The 16,990-nt window shown below is 37.7% G+C and overlaps 1 protein-coding gene across 3 annotated transcripts in view; it reads left to right on the forward strand.

The window, feature by feature from the left end:
- The window catches only part of dock9b (dedicator of cytokinesis 9b), a 116,444-nt gene that overhangs the window by 25,769 nt on the left and 73,685 nt on the right, over positions 1 to 16,990 (forward strand). The window lies entirely within an intron of this gene.

Genomic DNA, 16,990 nt, shown 5'->3' on the forward strand with positions numbered 1-16,990 from the left:
ATGAATGTTAAACAAGATTTTTCCATGCACAACTTGCTCAAACTTGTGTCACACTTTGCAGCACGCTTACGTTGTGGTTAACTCAACGCTCACATGAACGTGAGTACAACATTTGGCTGGTTTTTAATTAAACAAGTTTAAAATAGTAGTATTTTATTTTTACACACATCTATTGTTTTGCTTCAGAAGACTGATTCATCCACTGGGGTTGTATGGATTACTGTCATGAAGTCTGCATGTGCTTTTTGGGGCGTACCCTTCACTTGCATTGTATGGACTCATATGGACTGTTTTTTGTAAAAAATCTTTGTTTGTGTCCATCTGAACAACAAAAAAAAGTAATGTAATATACATCTGGCATGGCATGAGGGTGTGTAAATGATGAGAGAATTTTCATTTTTGAGTGGACTGTCCATTTTAGGTCAGAAATACACTTACAGTAACACAAGTATGCAAAAACTTGGCCAGTGATACTTGCATTTGAGTATGAATTGCATGCTGACACATTTTGCAATGCAGTGATGGGAGAAGACGATCTTGTATCGCTAGAAGCTAATAACTGAATGCAAGTGCACCCAATGACCATGCCTTCACGTTTGCGTTTACATGCATGCATAAAGTAGGTTTCTGGCCTATAGTAATATGAGAAATAGTAAAATGATGTGTGACTTAGCAAGGACAATACTCTGAAATTTATTTTCATGCATTTGTTGGGAAATAAAAACAAATAGGGTAGTTGCATTTACTTTTTTTTTAATCAACTTAATTTTTTTTTCCCTGTTTCCCTAAATATGCACTCTAAAAAAAATGGCTTAAAAAAACCCAATTTGGGTTGTTTTCTACCAAAGGGCTAAGTAAATATAGGACAGAACACATGTTGGGTTAATTTTACCCATCAAATTGGGTTATTTTACCCAGCACAATGGGTTGATTAATTTTTACTATATTACTAGCTTATTTAATTTTTTATTTCATACATTAATTATAATTTACAGATGAACCTAAATCGTCTAAACTTTTTTTTAATACTCCACACAACCATTGGTTTGCATGATAATTCCTTTATTTTCGATCATATTTGATAGCATAGCATATTTTATATTGATTTTTTATACATATTGCCTACATTTAAGCTCATTTAACAAATATTAGAAGTAAAAATGAAACATTTTGAAGTAAGTGAAGTGTAATCGACCAGTCTATGTTGTCCTGTTTCCACCGTAACGGCACTGGATCTCGTGCCGGAGATGACTCGCGTTCGGCGGGGGAACTGATAACTTCAGACCGCCAACTGCGTTTCACTCGTAGCCGAAAAATGCTGTGACTGACTCCATAACTTGTCCATAAATAATCAGTGTGCAATTCTGAGAACATATTTTAACATCCTAAGTATTTATATTTTGTATCTTTTTTGAATAAAATCATAAAATTCACCATCAGGCGTTTCCATCATGCGAAAAGACAGACGGGACACTCGTTTAGGTGACTCACATCACGCCCTTGTATGTTGCTTTGCATAAAATTAAATGATATACAGAACAATAATGAATTTTTAGATAAAACGTACACAAACATGTATTTTACGGAAGACATGCACCAATGTGACGGAGCTGCACTGCTCTATCCTGAGGAAGTCGCAAGAAAACATGTGATAAATAACTAACTCAACCCCTGGGTTGTTATGTTTGACCCAGGATCTGGATAACACAAAAACTACACAAACACTGGAAAAATAACCCAAAAAATGACCCAAAAGGCTCAGGACTTTGGTAGAAAAAATAACCCAAGATTTTTTAGAGAATGCCCTAAAGAAAAGGATGTGTATTTTATTTGAATGAAACACACTCTTAATGAATATTTTAATGTATCTCCTCTTGAGGAGTTTTTATGTGTGAGAGAATGAAAGTTATCAAAGTATGCATGCTTTTGATCTTCTCTTTGTCTGATATGCTGTCATGAATGTGTGTGTGAGAGAGCAGGATAGAGCGTTTGAAGCTGTGCAGTGATGTGTCTGTACTGAAAATGTCCCTTTCTTTGTGTTCATTAGGCTCAGCTTTCTCTTTGGTCAAAGGAGGCCCTTGTAAAGAATGTTAATCTCATATTGCAAGAAGTCAGAGATATATCTTTATGTTCATCTCAAAAGCAGTTGATTGTGTTTGATGTTTCATACAGAAGGACTTGGAGGGTCTATAGACTTATAATGAGTGTGGCAAAGTAACAGTGGCCCCAAAACGTTTATTTTATTTTATTTTATTTTATTTTATTTTATTTTATTTTATTTTATTTTATTATTTTATTTTATTTTATTTTTTATTTTTTTATTTTATTTTATTTTATATATATTTTTTATTTTATTTTATTTTATATTTTATATTTTATATTTTATTTTATTTTATTTTATTTTTTATATTTTATTTTATTTAATATTTTATTTAATATTTTATATTTTATTTTATTTAATATTTTATTTAATATTTTATATTTTATTTTTTATTTTTTATTTTATTTTATTTTATTTTATTTTATATTTTATATTTTATATTTTATATTTTATTTTATTTTATTTTATATACATTTTTTATTTTATTTTATTTTATTTTATTTTATATTTTATATTTTATATTTTATATTTTATATTTTATTTTATATTTTATATTTTATATTCTATTCTATTTTATATTTTATTTTATTTTATTTAATATTTTATTTAATATTTTATATTTTATTTTATTTAATATTTTATTTAATATTTTATATTTTATTTTATTTTATTTTTTATTTTTTTTTATTTTATTTTATTTTTTATTTTTTTATTTTATTTTATTTTATATACATTTTTTATTTTATTTTATTTTATTTTATTTTATATTTTATATTTTATTTTATATTTTATATTTTATATTTTATATTTTATATTCTATTCTATTTTATATTTTATTTTATTTTATTTTATATTTAATTTTATTTTATTTTATTTTTTATTTTATTTTATTTTATTTTATTTTATTTTTTATTTTTTATTTTATATTTTATATTTTATTTAATTTTATTTTTTATTTTATTTTATTTTATTTTATTTTATTTTATTTTATTTTATTTTGTTTTGTTTTGTTTTGTTTTGTTCGGTTTAATGTTTTGTTCCCCCGAATGCTTAAGTGTTCAAATACATAACTCAAACCAACTCACAACAGGGAGGAGTACATCAACGGGCGTTTCTATGATTAATGTTTGAATTGCTGAAGTTGTTTTGGAGTACATGCCAAACTGTTTCACAAAAGCGTAAAAAAAATAAATAAAAAATAGCCGTCTGATTAGTGGAGGCCCTTGACCAGCACCAATCAGTGATCATGTCACTGTTCCAGCTGAAGCGTGAGCTGCAGGCTTTGATAAATCTGCTCTAAATGCAATGCCAAAATAATGTCTGCTGATCCGGAGCAGGGTTAAGTCAGTCTTAACACTGACGAGCACTTAACATTTACACAACATATAGATGTACAGTTTATTAATATTTAAAGCCATGTTGCTATCAAATAGAAATGCATTTTGGTTACAGTTACGGTTACATACACTTGACACACATTTTGTCCTGACTGTGATGTCAGATATGCTCATACAGTATGCGGTCACACACGTCACCCCCATTCTTCAGGTCTTTGAGCATGCCATCCCTGATATGTCTGAGTCATTTACTCTAAAGTAGGTGACCGTGCCAGTGCCCAATGAAATATTAACACGCATCATAGAGGGGCTTTTCTGCACTTTCAGCTATTGAAATCTTTAGTTTCGGCCTTTATGTGTGTGTGTTACTGATATTCGTACAGTATAAAATATAAACATAAAACTTGCTCATGTTAATAAAGAAAAACTTGCATAGACTAAACACTACTGCCTGACATTAAATTTATACTCCATTACAAGTAAAGCTCTCATAAAAATACAATTATTTTAAGTTTATTTGAAGCATTTCATTTTTAGGAAAACTTAGGTCTTACATTTTTCCAACAGAAATTTTCATGGTCCCACTTTATATTGGGTGGCCTTAACTACTATGTACTGTACTTATATTTAAATTAATAATTTTATACAATGCACTTATTGCGTACATACATGTTTTTACATTGTACTTATATTTAAAAAAAATAAAAAATACCTGCATGTAATTACAGCTGTAATTAATTTCTGTAATTACATTTATAATTACACTTTTGACCCATCCCTTACACCTTAACCCACCCTTAAACCTAACCATACCACCAAACCTGTCCCGTACCTTACCCGTATCCACCTCAATAGCAGCAGAAGTGTTTTTTAATACAACATAAACACAATAAGGCCATTGTGCTTATTTTTAGGTGCAAGTACATAGTAGTTAAATGGTTAGTTCACTCAAAAATGAAAATTCTGTCATTAATTACGCACCCTCATGTCGTTCCATACCCGACCTTTGTTCATTTTTTTAGAATACAAATTAAGATATTTTTGATAAAATCCGATGGCTCAGTGAGGCCTGCATTGACAGCAAGACAATTAACACTTTCGAGGTCCAGAAAGCTACTAAAGACATATTTAAAACCGTTCATGTGACTAAAGTGGTTCAACCTTAATGTTATGAAGTGACGAGAATACTTTTTGTCTGCCAAAAAAACAAAATAAAGACTTTATTTAACAATATCTAGTGATGGGCGTTTTCAAAACACTGCTTCATGAAGCTTTACGAATCTTTTGTTTTGAATCAGTGGTGCAAAACGTGTATCAAACTGCCAAAGTAACGTGATTTCAGTAAACGAGGCTTTGTTATGTCATAAATGTTTTGAAAGTTCAATGGTTCACCACCGGGGGCGTGACTTTGGCAGTTTGATACGCGATCTGAGCCACTGATTCGAAACAAAAGATTTGCGAAGCTTCGAGGCTTGATGAAGCAGTGTTTTGAAATCCGCCATCACTATTGTTGAATAAAGTCGTTGTTTTGTTTTTTTGGCGCACAAACAGTATTTTCGTCGCTTCATAACATAAAGGTTGAACCACTGTAGTCATATTGACTATTTTAAGGATGTCTTTAGTACCTTTCTGGACCTCAAAATGTGCAATGACGTTGCAGCCTATGTGTGTGTAAGAAACCCTCGGATTTCATCAAAAATATCTTTTTTTTGTGTTCTGAAGATGAACGAAGGACTTAAGGGTTTGGGACGACATGAGGGTAAGTATTTTTGGGTAAACTAACCCTTTAAAATATTTGTCAATTTCTAGTACTATGTAGTATACTAAATATCATCAAACATCAAATAGGATGCTCGTATGTTCAAACACATCACTGTAACGTGCGCTCATGTTTGCGTGTGTGTGTTAGCGCATGAATGAAGCTGTGCTGCGAGATATGGGTCAGAAATAGAGAGCAATGTTAAAAGGAGAATGGGGGGGGGGGGAGCACAGAGAGCGAGATACAGAGAGAAAGAGAAAGAGAGAGAGAAAGAGATCAGCATCTCCAGGCAGGGACGAGAAGTCGACGCCCAGCACTGATTCCAGAAGCAGCTCATCACTCACATTCTCTTCCGTCAGCCCTCAGCATTCCTCTCCCTCATGTCCTAGATTCAATGGAGCACTTTCCTCCTGAGGAACGTGTCATCGTAACATCCCCAGGGCGTTTTTAGCTAAAACACACTTTTAGTAAGCTGGCAACTTAGATGAATGGATGAAGTCAGTCTGCTGTCATCCTTGAGGAGGAAGCTTCCTCCCATCCCTTCTGATCCTGGTTCAGGGCGGATGATGGAGTGATGTGTCTCAGGAAGGAGAGGTTTGTGTTGGGGCTGGATATCTGAGAGCTGGGTTAGTTCTGGCTGGGCTTTTAGCAGACTTTAGCAGACGGACCTGTGTCTTTTAGCAGAATCACTCACATCTGATCTGCTCACAGAAGTGTGTATGTTTTTGGGACCGGGTGCAATGGGTTGCACTGCGAGTGTGATCCTGTTTGAGGGACTGCGGCGTGTGTTGCACAGGAACTGTGGATATGTGTGTAAACCGGAGCTGGAGGCAGCAGAGCCAGCGGAGGAAGAAGATACACTCAGCCGCAGAGAATCACTGGCTATCACACCATCAGCAGCTGCATCATCGGTAATGTGTGTGTGTGTGCTTTTTGTAATTTAAATGGTCTTAATTTGTGCTGTAGACTTCATATAACTGGTAATAATGTTTACCTCATGAATTGTGTAGGCGAGAGTTATGGGCTTTCCTCTAACAGTATTATTCAGCACTCTCTGAAGTAGCAGTTCGCTGAGTGGCAGGATTCTTTAAGTGTGTGTGTGGGTGTGTGTGTGTGTGTGGAAGTGTGCCTGTGGGTTATGTATTATGTATCTCTGAAAATCGTGTAGTGGTTATAAAGTATGCCTGGGCTTTCCTTCTGTTACTAGAGTAGTAAGTAATCTTGTTGAGTAATCCAAACTACTCTAAACTATCAGGAGAAAGAGGGGGAATGGATGGGATTGAAGTGAATGTAGACCGGAATTAGAAACTACATCTGCTATTACGTCTCTCGTTAACAACTCAACGTCAAGTTTTATTATAATTTTTATTATTATTATTTATATTGTTTCAAAGATACTTTAGACAAAAAAAAAAGATCCTTATTACCACCAATGAGGTCTATAGTACTTGAAGATAGTGCCATTCATCTCAGTGTGAGTGGTCATATTTTTAATCTTTTCCCCAGAAGAGACAGAATGTAAATTTTAAGTGTCTTTTTCTGCCAAAAGCAAATTTATAAGCAAATTAATATTAGATGGCCTTATACAAACATGAACTAAAAATCTCATTTTGATTTTATCGTGTATTTATCGTACCCCTTGCAGCCTAATGCTAAACAGCTTACTTTTTTCACATCAATCTACACTTCATACACCATAATGACAAAGCAAAATTTGTGATAATTTTGCAAATTTATTAAAAATAACAAACTGAAATAATTACATTGCATAAGTATTCGTACCCTTTTCTGGAACACTTTCCAATTTTGCTGGATCATCTTTGAGATGTTACTACACTTCAACTGGAGTTAATCTGTGGCAAATTCAATTGAACTGATATGATTTGAAAAGGCACAGACCTCTCAATAAAAGGTCTAACAGCAGAAAATGCATATTAGAGCAAAAACTGAGCCATGAGATCAAAATAACCGACTGTAGAGCTCAGACTCAGAGACAGGATTGCGTCGAGACACAGATATGGAGAAGCCTACAAAAAATCTGCTGCATTGAAGGTTCACAGAAGCATGCAAAGTCCTTAATGGACAATACCATCCCAAGGGTAAAGCATGGTGGTGGCAGCATCATGCAGTCATTGCGGTGGGGGTGATTTTCAGAGGCAGAGACTGGGGAACTTGTCAGGGTTGAAGGAAAGCTCAACACAGCAAAATATAGAGACATCCTTAATGAAAATCTGGTCCAGAACATTCAGAACCTCTGACTGGTCAGAAGGTTCACCTTCCAACAACTCGGACTTAAATCCAATCAAACATCTTTGGAGAAATCTGAAAATGGCTATCCACTGACAGTCCCCATCCAACCTGACAGAGCTTGAGAGGATCTGAGGAGAAGAATGCCAGAAAATCACCAAATGCAGATGTGCAAATCTTGTTGCATCATACCTCAAAAAAACCTGAGGCTGTAAAGGTGCTTCAACTAAGTATTGAGGGTACAAATAATTATGCAATGTTTTATACTTTTTATCACTTTAATTTAAAGCAGTTTAACATAAGGCTGCAACATAAAAGGTGAAAAAAATCAAGTGGTTCAAAAACTTCAAAGTCTCCTGTGTCTCCAGTGGTACCACCCAACCTCCCTCTCCCGCCTCCTCTACCCAAGTCAGCCAGTCCTTTGACCTGCCTCTGCTGGTTCGCTTCAGTCCCTTGGCTTTCTTTTTGTTGACTCCACTCTGCTGTGTGGATCTGCTTTGAGTCTTCCGGTCTTCAGCTCTGTCTTAGCAAAAGGATCCCCTGGCTCTCCCTCCAGTCACCGGCCCATCGACCAGTCGGTTCCACCTTTGCTCCTCCCTCTCCTCGGCTCCACCTGGGACCATCAGCTCCACCGGGCTTTTTCGTCCCTCCAGGTCCGCCTTGGTCCGTTGTCACTTCCTGGGCCACGGACTTCCAGGCCTTTTAGCTATGCCTCATCCCTCCACCGCTTTGGCTCCATTGGGCTCCGCCTTGGTCCTCAGTCCCACCAGCTGTGGCTCTGCCTCGGCCTCCAGATCCATCAGTGCTGCTTGGTTTCACCGGCTCTGCCTGGATCTCCACCTCCATTTGCTTCGTCTCAGTCTGTCATCCCCTGGGTCCGCATGCCAATGGCTTCTCCCTCCCTCGACTCCGCTGTGGGCCTTCATCCTGGCTGTGCTCTGGGTCTCCACCTGGCTCTTCCTGCTCTCGTCTCCTCCCTGGCTCCTCCCACCATCACCGGCGCCCTGGTTTCTCCCGCCGTCATATCATCCTTCATCATACCTGGTGCCAGCCCCTCGTACTCCTCCAAAGCCCCCTCCCACCCTTCCTCCTCAGTTGGACTCTTATTGGAATGGAGGACGTGCCTTCCGGAATGTGGGGCTACTGTAACGATCTCAGTCTGTTTAGTTTCATTGTGTTTAGGTTTGTGCTCAATTCAGTCAGATAAAGTTTTTATCCCATAAGAAAACATGGAAAAAACTGATGGAAACACATTTACCAAATAAATTCCTCAATGCGCAATAAAAAAGACGTGACTTTGCGTGATTGGACGGCTTAACTTGACTAACCAGCGGACCAATCTCATTACACAGCATCTGAAATGCCTAGTCTGTCGTGAAAGTGGTTCAGTGTAATTACCTCCCAGAACTGTCTTACACGACTTTGTTCCCAATAGAAGGCATCCGCCTCTGAAAACAAGGCAACACATTTATTGCTCTTCGGGTGCGCACTGTGAGGCTCAAGTAGCTAATTTATTATAAATGCAGTGGCTTCTCCTACTGCAGCAACTTTCATTTTTCTTAATGATTTTTAGCGCCAGTTTATCAGAAAGTGACTATTTTGTTCTCTTCTTTTCACTAGATGGAAACGCTGCTTTATTCGCAAATTTATGCAATATTCCAATTTTGTACACAAGTTAAATTTGCAGCTTTGGTTGGAAACATAGCTAGTGTTAAACTGCTTTGAATTACTTTTTTTCCACATTAATCTGAACAGGTATATAGACACAATACCGTTAAAAAGTTTCGAGTTTCTTTTTTTACAGTTTGGAAAACTGCAATATTGTGAAATATTATTACAATTTAAATAGCTGTTTTCTTTTTTTAAGAATATATTTTAAAATGTAATTTATTCTTTTGATGCCAAAGCTGATTTTTTGTAGCCATTACTCTAGTCTTCAGAGTCACATGATCCTTCAGAAATCATTACAATATGCTAATTTGCTGCTCAAGAAACATTTATTATTATTATCAATGTTGAAATTTTTGTGGAAACTGTGATAAAAAAAATGTTTTCAGGATTATTTGATGAATAGAAAGTACAACATTTATTTGAAATAGAAATATTTTGTTATAATGTAAAAGTCTCTACTCTGCCACTTTTGTGTATTGTATATGTCAGCATTGGAGTCCATCCTAAAGGGATGCAGCAGTTGCCAGTGATGTATTTCTTGCTATCTGGCACATATATACTTTAACTGGCAGTAAGTGTGGCTCTGCAACACAGATGAGAAGGAGATGTGGGATATGAAGCTGAAACAACTTATCTGAAGCATGTGCTCCACAGCAAAACCATGACACCAAGTGCCACATAATCTTGAAAAACAATGACAACATGGTAGTGTTTTCCAGACAGACAGACAAACAGAGAATGTGAACGGAACAACACCACATTTGCACACATTGATTAATCTGAGTGACCTATCAGCTCACTACTGCATGTAGCAAGGCTTGATCACAGGTTAATCTTTCCTCATACTGTTGGAAACATAATTGACTTTTCCATGATCTATGATATTTCTGTGAGCCTCTCTTTGCTGGAATCATATATCACACATGCTTTCAATCGGACGTGCTCAGATAATGTTCTGCTCTCCACAGCTTATGCTTTCACCGAAAGGTGCGTATAACCCCATAAAACGCTCTCATCACTGTCAGCTGTTACACAGCACCAGCTGGCTGAAGTTGAGGCCCAGCTGTGAATCTCCCACTGTGGATGGGTGTATGCAGTGAGGTCGGGGGTTTCTGGATATTTTTTTTTCAGTCAGTGGTCCCCGCCCTGGCTCCCTGCCCTGACCCCCTTTGGGAATCTTCCCAATTATTGCGTCAAAGTGGGATTATGCAACTCTCCAAAGCTAATGCCGTAGCTCAAGGGTGTGGGGGACAAAGTGCTTCTTTATGCTTGTAGGTTATTGATTTGTTTCATGTGTTTGATCGCAGTTGTTTATAGACGACGTTATCGATTGAATGTGAAGAAACACAATGACATGATGTCAAATTATTCTGGGGATCTGCTAGAATACATTGTTATTCTCATACTGTACATTGCTGCGACACCCTCTTTTCACTCTCTGCCTGAAAAGCTCTCTTTTAGTTCCTCTTTTTAAAGCCCACCTTTCCGAAAACCCCACTCTGCTCTGATTGGTCAGTTGGCCCAGTCTGTTGTGATTGCTTAGAGCATGTGTTGGAAATGTAACAGCCACATGTTTTTAGCTCCAGACAACGATGTTGTCTGTATGGGAAGTCCATACAATGCTTTTTTGTTTTGTTTTGTTTTTGACTTTGCAGAAATAATAATAATAAAAAAAAACAACAACATCTCCTCAACATCGCAAAATCACTTTCCAACTGTTCTTTGAGGGTGGGTCAAAGCAGCCAGTAGGCAGGCATTATGCACATGTGTAACACAGTGATGTAGCTGATGGTGCGTTCCATTTCCCTTTGGGAAGTGGGAAAGTCCTAGTCCCCAGTAGGAACTTTTAACTAGAATGCCTCATGAAGTCAGAGTTGTTACTGGGAAACTCGGGGGAAGTGCAAAAACCCTGACTTTAGCATCTATTAAGGCTGCTCAGCACATCAGCCTTAGTGTCACATGCACACTCTGGATTCTGCCTCGCTCTCACTCTAATTATACACACCTGTAGCTAATCACTGTCTCCTTTGGACGATTAAAGTCGTCATGAATTCAAAGTTGAAGTTTTTTTGGCTTTTAGCATGAATATGTTAGTTTTACTCTTATCTATAAGCTAGTGTGCTCCAAAACAAATTCATATTTAGAAGATATAAGCTTTCAAAACTTAGCCTCTCACTTTTGCCAATAGAGGGTATGCACTTGACGTCACCATCGACCATTACGACTGCGGTCATGCCCACTGAGTGGCAAAAGACTGAAGGGGCTCACACACCGGACGCGAAGCTCAGCGCCTCGCCACGTCTTAAAAATTCGAACGCATTGTTTTCTATGAGTGTTCGCACACCGGTGGTGCCCAGCTATGACTCAGAAAAAAATATAAAACAATGCGTTCGAATTTGAGCGGCAGCATTGGTTTCCAGCGTGAATGTCATGAAAAACACACAAAATACTTCCAAAACGGGAAAGAGCTTTGCGATTGACTGTACAAATAGCTTTGACACAAAACCTGAGGTATATATTTAAAAACTGCAGAAAGCAACGACTCCAGGCAGAGAAACGTGGATTTACATTTTGTGTCAAATTGTTGGATTTTTCAATAAACAACAACACTGACAAAAACTATACTTTAAAACTATATATGTTTTAGGGCTGGACAATATGACGATATAACATTAATATAAGTGATTACGCAGATTTACCTATATTGTAGTTATATAAAATATTCACAGGCAGATCTGCTTTATGTATTTCCCCGCCGTCGAAATCAGGCACATATAAATGTCAGGAAACACGATTCCTTGCTGCATGTCAATATCCATGGATTAGGTTTATTTGACAAGTTGTAAGGAACACATTCAATTCCAACCTTTAGTGTAATTCGTTAGTTTTACTCGCGTTTTCGCAGTTTCCCCTGTTAAATCCAGTCACGCAGCAGGTTCTTTTGCCACTCAGGAAAATGACGTTAATGCATACCCTCTACTCGGTTGTTAAGTCTGACGTCACACGGCAGCGCTTCCGGATCCTAACGCTCTATCTCATACCACAAGAAAACAACAAATGCTGCTAATATAGCCTACACACACAATGTGGTGTAATACTACAAAAAATATATAATCATAACCTTTATCTCCATACCAAAATTCCAGATGGCCAGACAATGATTCATCTTTTATTAATCGTTAAAATATTAATGTCTGTGACGCTGTGAGCACAGAGACTGTTGTGTAGACTGTAAGTATTTAAAATGTATAACTTTTTTAAATGATTGATGTTTATATGAATAAATAGGACCCGGAACTGGACCCGGAAGCGGCGTTCCTTACGTCACGACTTAACAAGCGGATATGAATCAATGATTTTAATGACATCACTCTGTACTTCAGCTTCTCATCAGATCTTCTGTCCAATCAAATGCTCTCTAGGATCTAAGGGTGCGTTCACACTTTTCATGTTTGGTTCGATTAAAACGAACCCTGGTGCGGTTGCTCGGTTAGTGCGGTTCATTTGGACATATGTGAACGCTGCCATCCGAACCCTGGTGCGCACCAAACAAGCGGACCGAGACCGCTGAAAAGATGGGTCTCGGTCCCCTTCCAAACGAACTCTGGTGTGGTTCGAATGATATATGAACGCAACATGGACCAAAGACATGTAACTGAACCAAAAACAGGAAGACGAGACCCTAAAAAGGACAGAATCCTTACGCATGTCGGTTTTTCTTGTCATAGACGCGAGTTTGCCCATTACAGGCATCAGACGCGTGTCTCCACGCAGCAGATAATTTGTGTGTATGACGGAGGGATTCCCGCCAGTGTTTTGACTACTTTACATATTTTATAAGCTCTTCATGAGTTCCCAGCTTGCCAAAATACTATCATATGTAGACTACGCACCGCTACACACACACAACGAGCGCATTTACCTCAGAAAACAGCATTGTTTTGGATGTTCGGTAAGTTCCGTCTCAAAATAGGCAATACGTCATAAAATCCGACCAATCACGTTGTGAATGTATCCCTATGCCTTAAGGTATCTTTTGGTTCGGTGATAAAATTGCCAATCTGAACGCTAATCGGACCAGGACTAAATGTTTTTTTTCTTCTTTGGTCCGGACCAAATGAAACAAATGAACTGATCTACAAGTGTGAGCGCACCCTAAGGCCGGGTTTACACTGCACGCGTGTGCGGCACGTTACGGCTGCGACGCGGTTACCGGAGCTGATACACGGCCACTCTAGTCAATGCTTGTTTACACCAGCTGCGGCGCGGTGCGTTAGAGAAGCGTCCCAGAAGCGGCTCGCTGCGCCGCTTCGTTAAAGATAGGCACCTCGACGCATCCAAGACGCGCAGCTCAAATACAAAATAAAGTCAAAATAATCACTCTGAGTAATCTCCCGCTCATATTTCACTTCACTACGATGCCAGAAGCTGACGACAAGAGATTCGAAGTTGAAAAACTTGAAATTTCTTTGTTTTTGTTGTCCATAACTGGAATATTAAGTGTAAAATTATTATTAACTTCATCTGTATAGCTACAGCAAAATAAATTATGGCATAGCAATAAACACAATTAAACCGGACAATATATAACAATTTAGCCATTAAAAACATGAAAAAATCAACGAAAACAACGTCAGACAGGCAAATCTCGTGGTCTCGCGAATCCAGCCGCTTCGCTTCTGAAATGCTTCTGGTGTAAGTTGACACCGTTCAGAAGACGTAACAAAACCATGCCGGAGCCGTAACGCAACGCATACGCGTGCAGTGTAAACGAGGGTTAAAGCGTCCCACCCCCGACATTATAAATAGCTGCGGCTGAAATCGGTCATTTGTTCACACATTTACTATTTTCTACATGGTGAATGGCACATAGTGCACTATATAGAGGATAGGGATTGATTCAAACAGTGTAAATATGCTTTCCATTGAGACTAATGAAGTCTGGTTTCGCGTTAGTGTCACGCAAACCACTGCAGCACGCATCTGCTCCGGTCCAGAGACACGTGCGAAAACCATATGCACTAGTCGGCACAGACCACAAAACATATCAGTCCCATTTGAATTCTGCACAGAATGCTGTATTTTAAAGCGAAATGGAGGATATTAGGAGGAGAAATGCAAGAGCACAGGTGTAGACAAACAGAGAAGGAAAATGAGGCTTTACCAAGAAGGAAAATGAGGAAGAAGGAAAATTAGGCTTTACCAAGAAGGAAAATGAGGAAGAAGGAAAATGAGGCTTTACCAAGAAGGAAAATGAGGAAGAAGGAAAACGAGGCTTTACCAAGCTCAATGGCCCTGGCCGAGCTGTGATATAAATGAAATACTATTGGCTATTTTAAAAAGGGGAAGAGCTGTTCGATATGTTCCCGGCCTTTAAAACTGTTCACTTGCACTCAGTCATTGTCTGGCCTTGTTTTATGTTACAGGGACTCACCTTTTGCGTTCTTGTTCACTGGAAAGGATTTACCTGAATGTTTTTGTTACAGTCTTCCCTGAGTTTAAGAGATAAGTGATTCGTTGTATGTTTTGTCAGATACTGACAGTTGTGTGCCGTTGTTTATGGATTTTTAAAGACCTTTCCTTGTTTGCAGTTTTGTTTACCTGAGTTCACGAAAAGACTGAAATCCTAAATTTCATTTTTTTGCGAAGAATATACCTGTGATGTGTTCCTCCTCATCGCGATCGGTGTATCATTCTGTTTATTTTTCCTACACTACCAAAAGACCCCTTGAACCCCTGAGAGGTGACTACAGGAAGTGTATGTGTATTGCTGAATTCAGAGCCACATACTATACTACTCGTACTACTTTTATCATATCTTTCTGTGTCATAAATAGCAAGAGTATTATGCTAGTATGTGTTTGTGTACACCTGTGCTCTTGCTGAGTTTCTGAATATGAATGAATGTTAATCGTATGCCGCGTCGGACTTTCGTCTGACCTTTTCTGAGGACGCCAGAGTGCTGGACTGGTGCAGATAAGCGGATCTGTAATTGTGTGTCTTATCCTGCTGTGTGAATGTACTTTGGAGGAAATGAGTTGTTTATAATATGAGACAGTTTTTTCTTGTGAAGTTCTATATATGGAATTAAAGAGAGATGGTGCAGGGTGATATTTTTGTGTTTTTACAGAGATCGAGATAAAATCTTGTGTTGTTTTGTGGCTTTTAGTCCATTTCTGTTCAACACCCATATACAGCTAGTGTACTCTGTAGAGTACTGCATGCTACTTTCAGTAAATATACACATTTAAAGATTACAATCTTTCTCTTCAAGGAAAACTGAGCAAAAAAAATGCGTAAAACACTTAAAATTCTATGGTAAAAACCTGTTAAATGGTAGTAAGTTTCCTTACTCTGTAAGAAACTGCTAGAAACAGACAGATAAGGTGAGATACAGAAAAAGAAAAGTTTTCTGCAGATGGTTTTAGGACACCATGAAATCATCTATATAACTATATTGAATTCATCTTCCTTTATACCTAATGTAACTAATCTCTGCAGTATAACTTTCATTAACTTTTTCTACTTGCTGTGTCATTTTTAGGGGGCTAAAATCTATAAAGAGAACGACTTTTCGTCTCTTTATTTGTTACTCTACAGTATGTTCACTCATGGACGTTTGGGTGTTGCTCTCTGGCAGGTGAAACAGACAATTAAGATCTCTGTTTCAGCGCAGAGGGAGGACAGATGAGCATGACAACACAATAGTGGACATGGACACACACTCACACACACACACACACTCCTCCATACCAGAACAGCTGTGTGAAGGAGTGGTCTTTGCTTCTCACAAGGAAAAGAGAGAGTGTGAGAGAGAGAGTGAGAGAGAGGGAGGGACTGAACTGATAGAGGAAAACACTCTTGAAAACTCCACATGGTAAAGTTCAGAAAGAGAGAAGAGTGGAAGAACAGAAAGAGAGACTCATAGGGGGAGAGCAGCAGAGAAGAAAGAAAACCCTTGGGCTGTTGCAGAGCTGTTAGTTTGCCTCTCAGTCCTTTTTATTTTTTATCATTTTTATTATTCTGCAACTGACGTTGATTTGAGCTCAGTTCTTCTGGAGGGAGCGTGTTGTGGATCATGCAGGGCAGGGCTGGACGAGCCGCCCGTAAAGATGCAGTGTGTGAAACACCTCAGCAGGGCAGGATTCTGGGGGAGATGGAGGTAGAGGGGGAAACTGCAGCGCCTGTAGGGGTAAGTCTCTTATGTGACCATTTAAAGCTCAAAAAACATCTAGAAAAAGTCTAGTACTTATGCGACAGGTTGTATAAACTGCATAGACTAGTCTTGGTTAAGTTAATAATCTCATATTTTCCTTTCCCTGGTCATAACGTTTTTATTTTAGTTACAGAAAAAAAGTAGATTGGTCAAATTTGAATCCAAAAAGTAAAACTCCTTGACGTTGATTATTCCTCGTCTAACTACTAGCTGGTCAGACTTGTTCTTAGGACACAGTGGCTATCCAGCTGTCTTACAGCTACACTGATATACTATACTATGTTAGTACACTGATATATTGTAACAGATTGAATCTCACATTTCGCCACCAAATCAAAAGATCTTTTTTTTTTTTTTTTTTTAAGCACATTTTTCTGAATTCTGGACAGTTTACTTTATTAGTTAGTAATTCCCATTATTCTAAAAGGGAAAAAAAAAACATGAAATACTGTAATACAATGTCTTTTATTTAAATTTGCATTAGGAAAAATAAATGCTACCGCCATGTTTAAATGCTTTATAATTTAAGTAATAATAAAAATAACAAATAATATTTTTTGCAGTATGATGGTGGGAATTTGGGTGGGAAATGTGCTTAATTATCATAAAATCTAAAGTTGATTTAAATAAAGTTATAAAACAATGGTTTAGCAATATTT

The sequence above is a fragment of the Chanodichthys erythropterus genome, chromosome 21 (genome assembly GCF_024489055.1).
Source record: "Chanodichthys erythropterus isolate Z2021 chromosome 21, ASM2448905v1, whole genome shotgun sequence".
In the NCBI taxonomy this organism is placed as follows: domain Eukaryota; kingdom Metazoa; phylum Chordata; class Actinopteri; order Cypriniformes; family Xenocyprididae; genus Chanodichthys; species Chanodichthys erythropterus.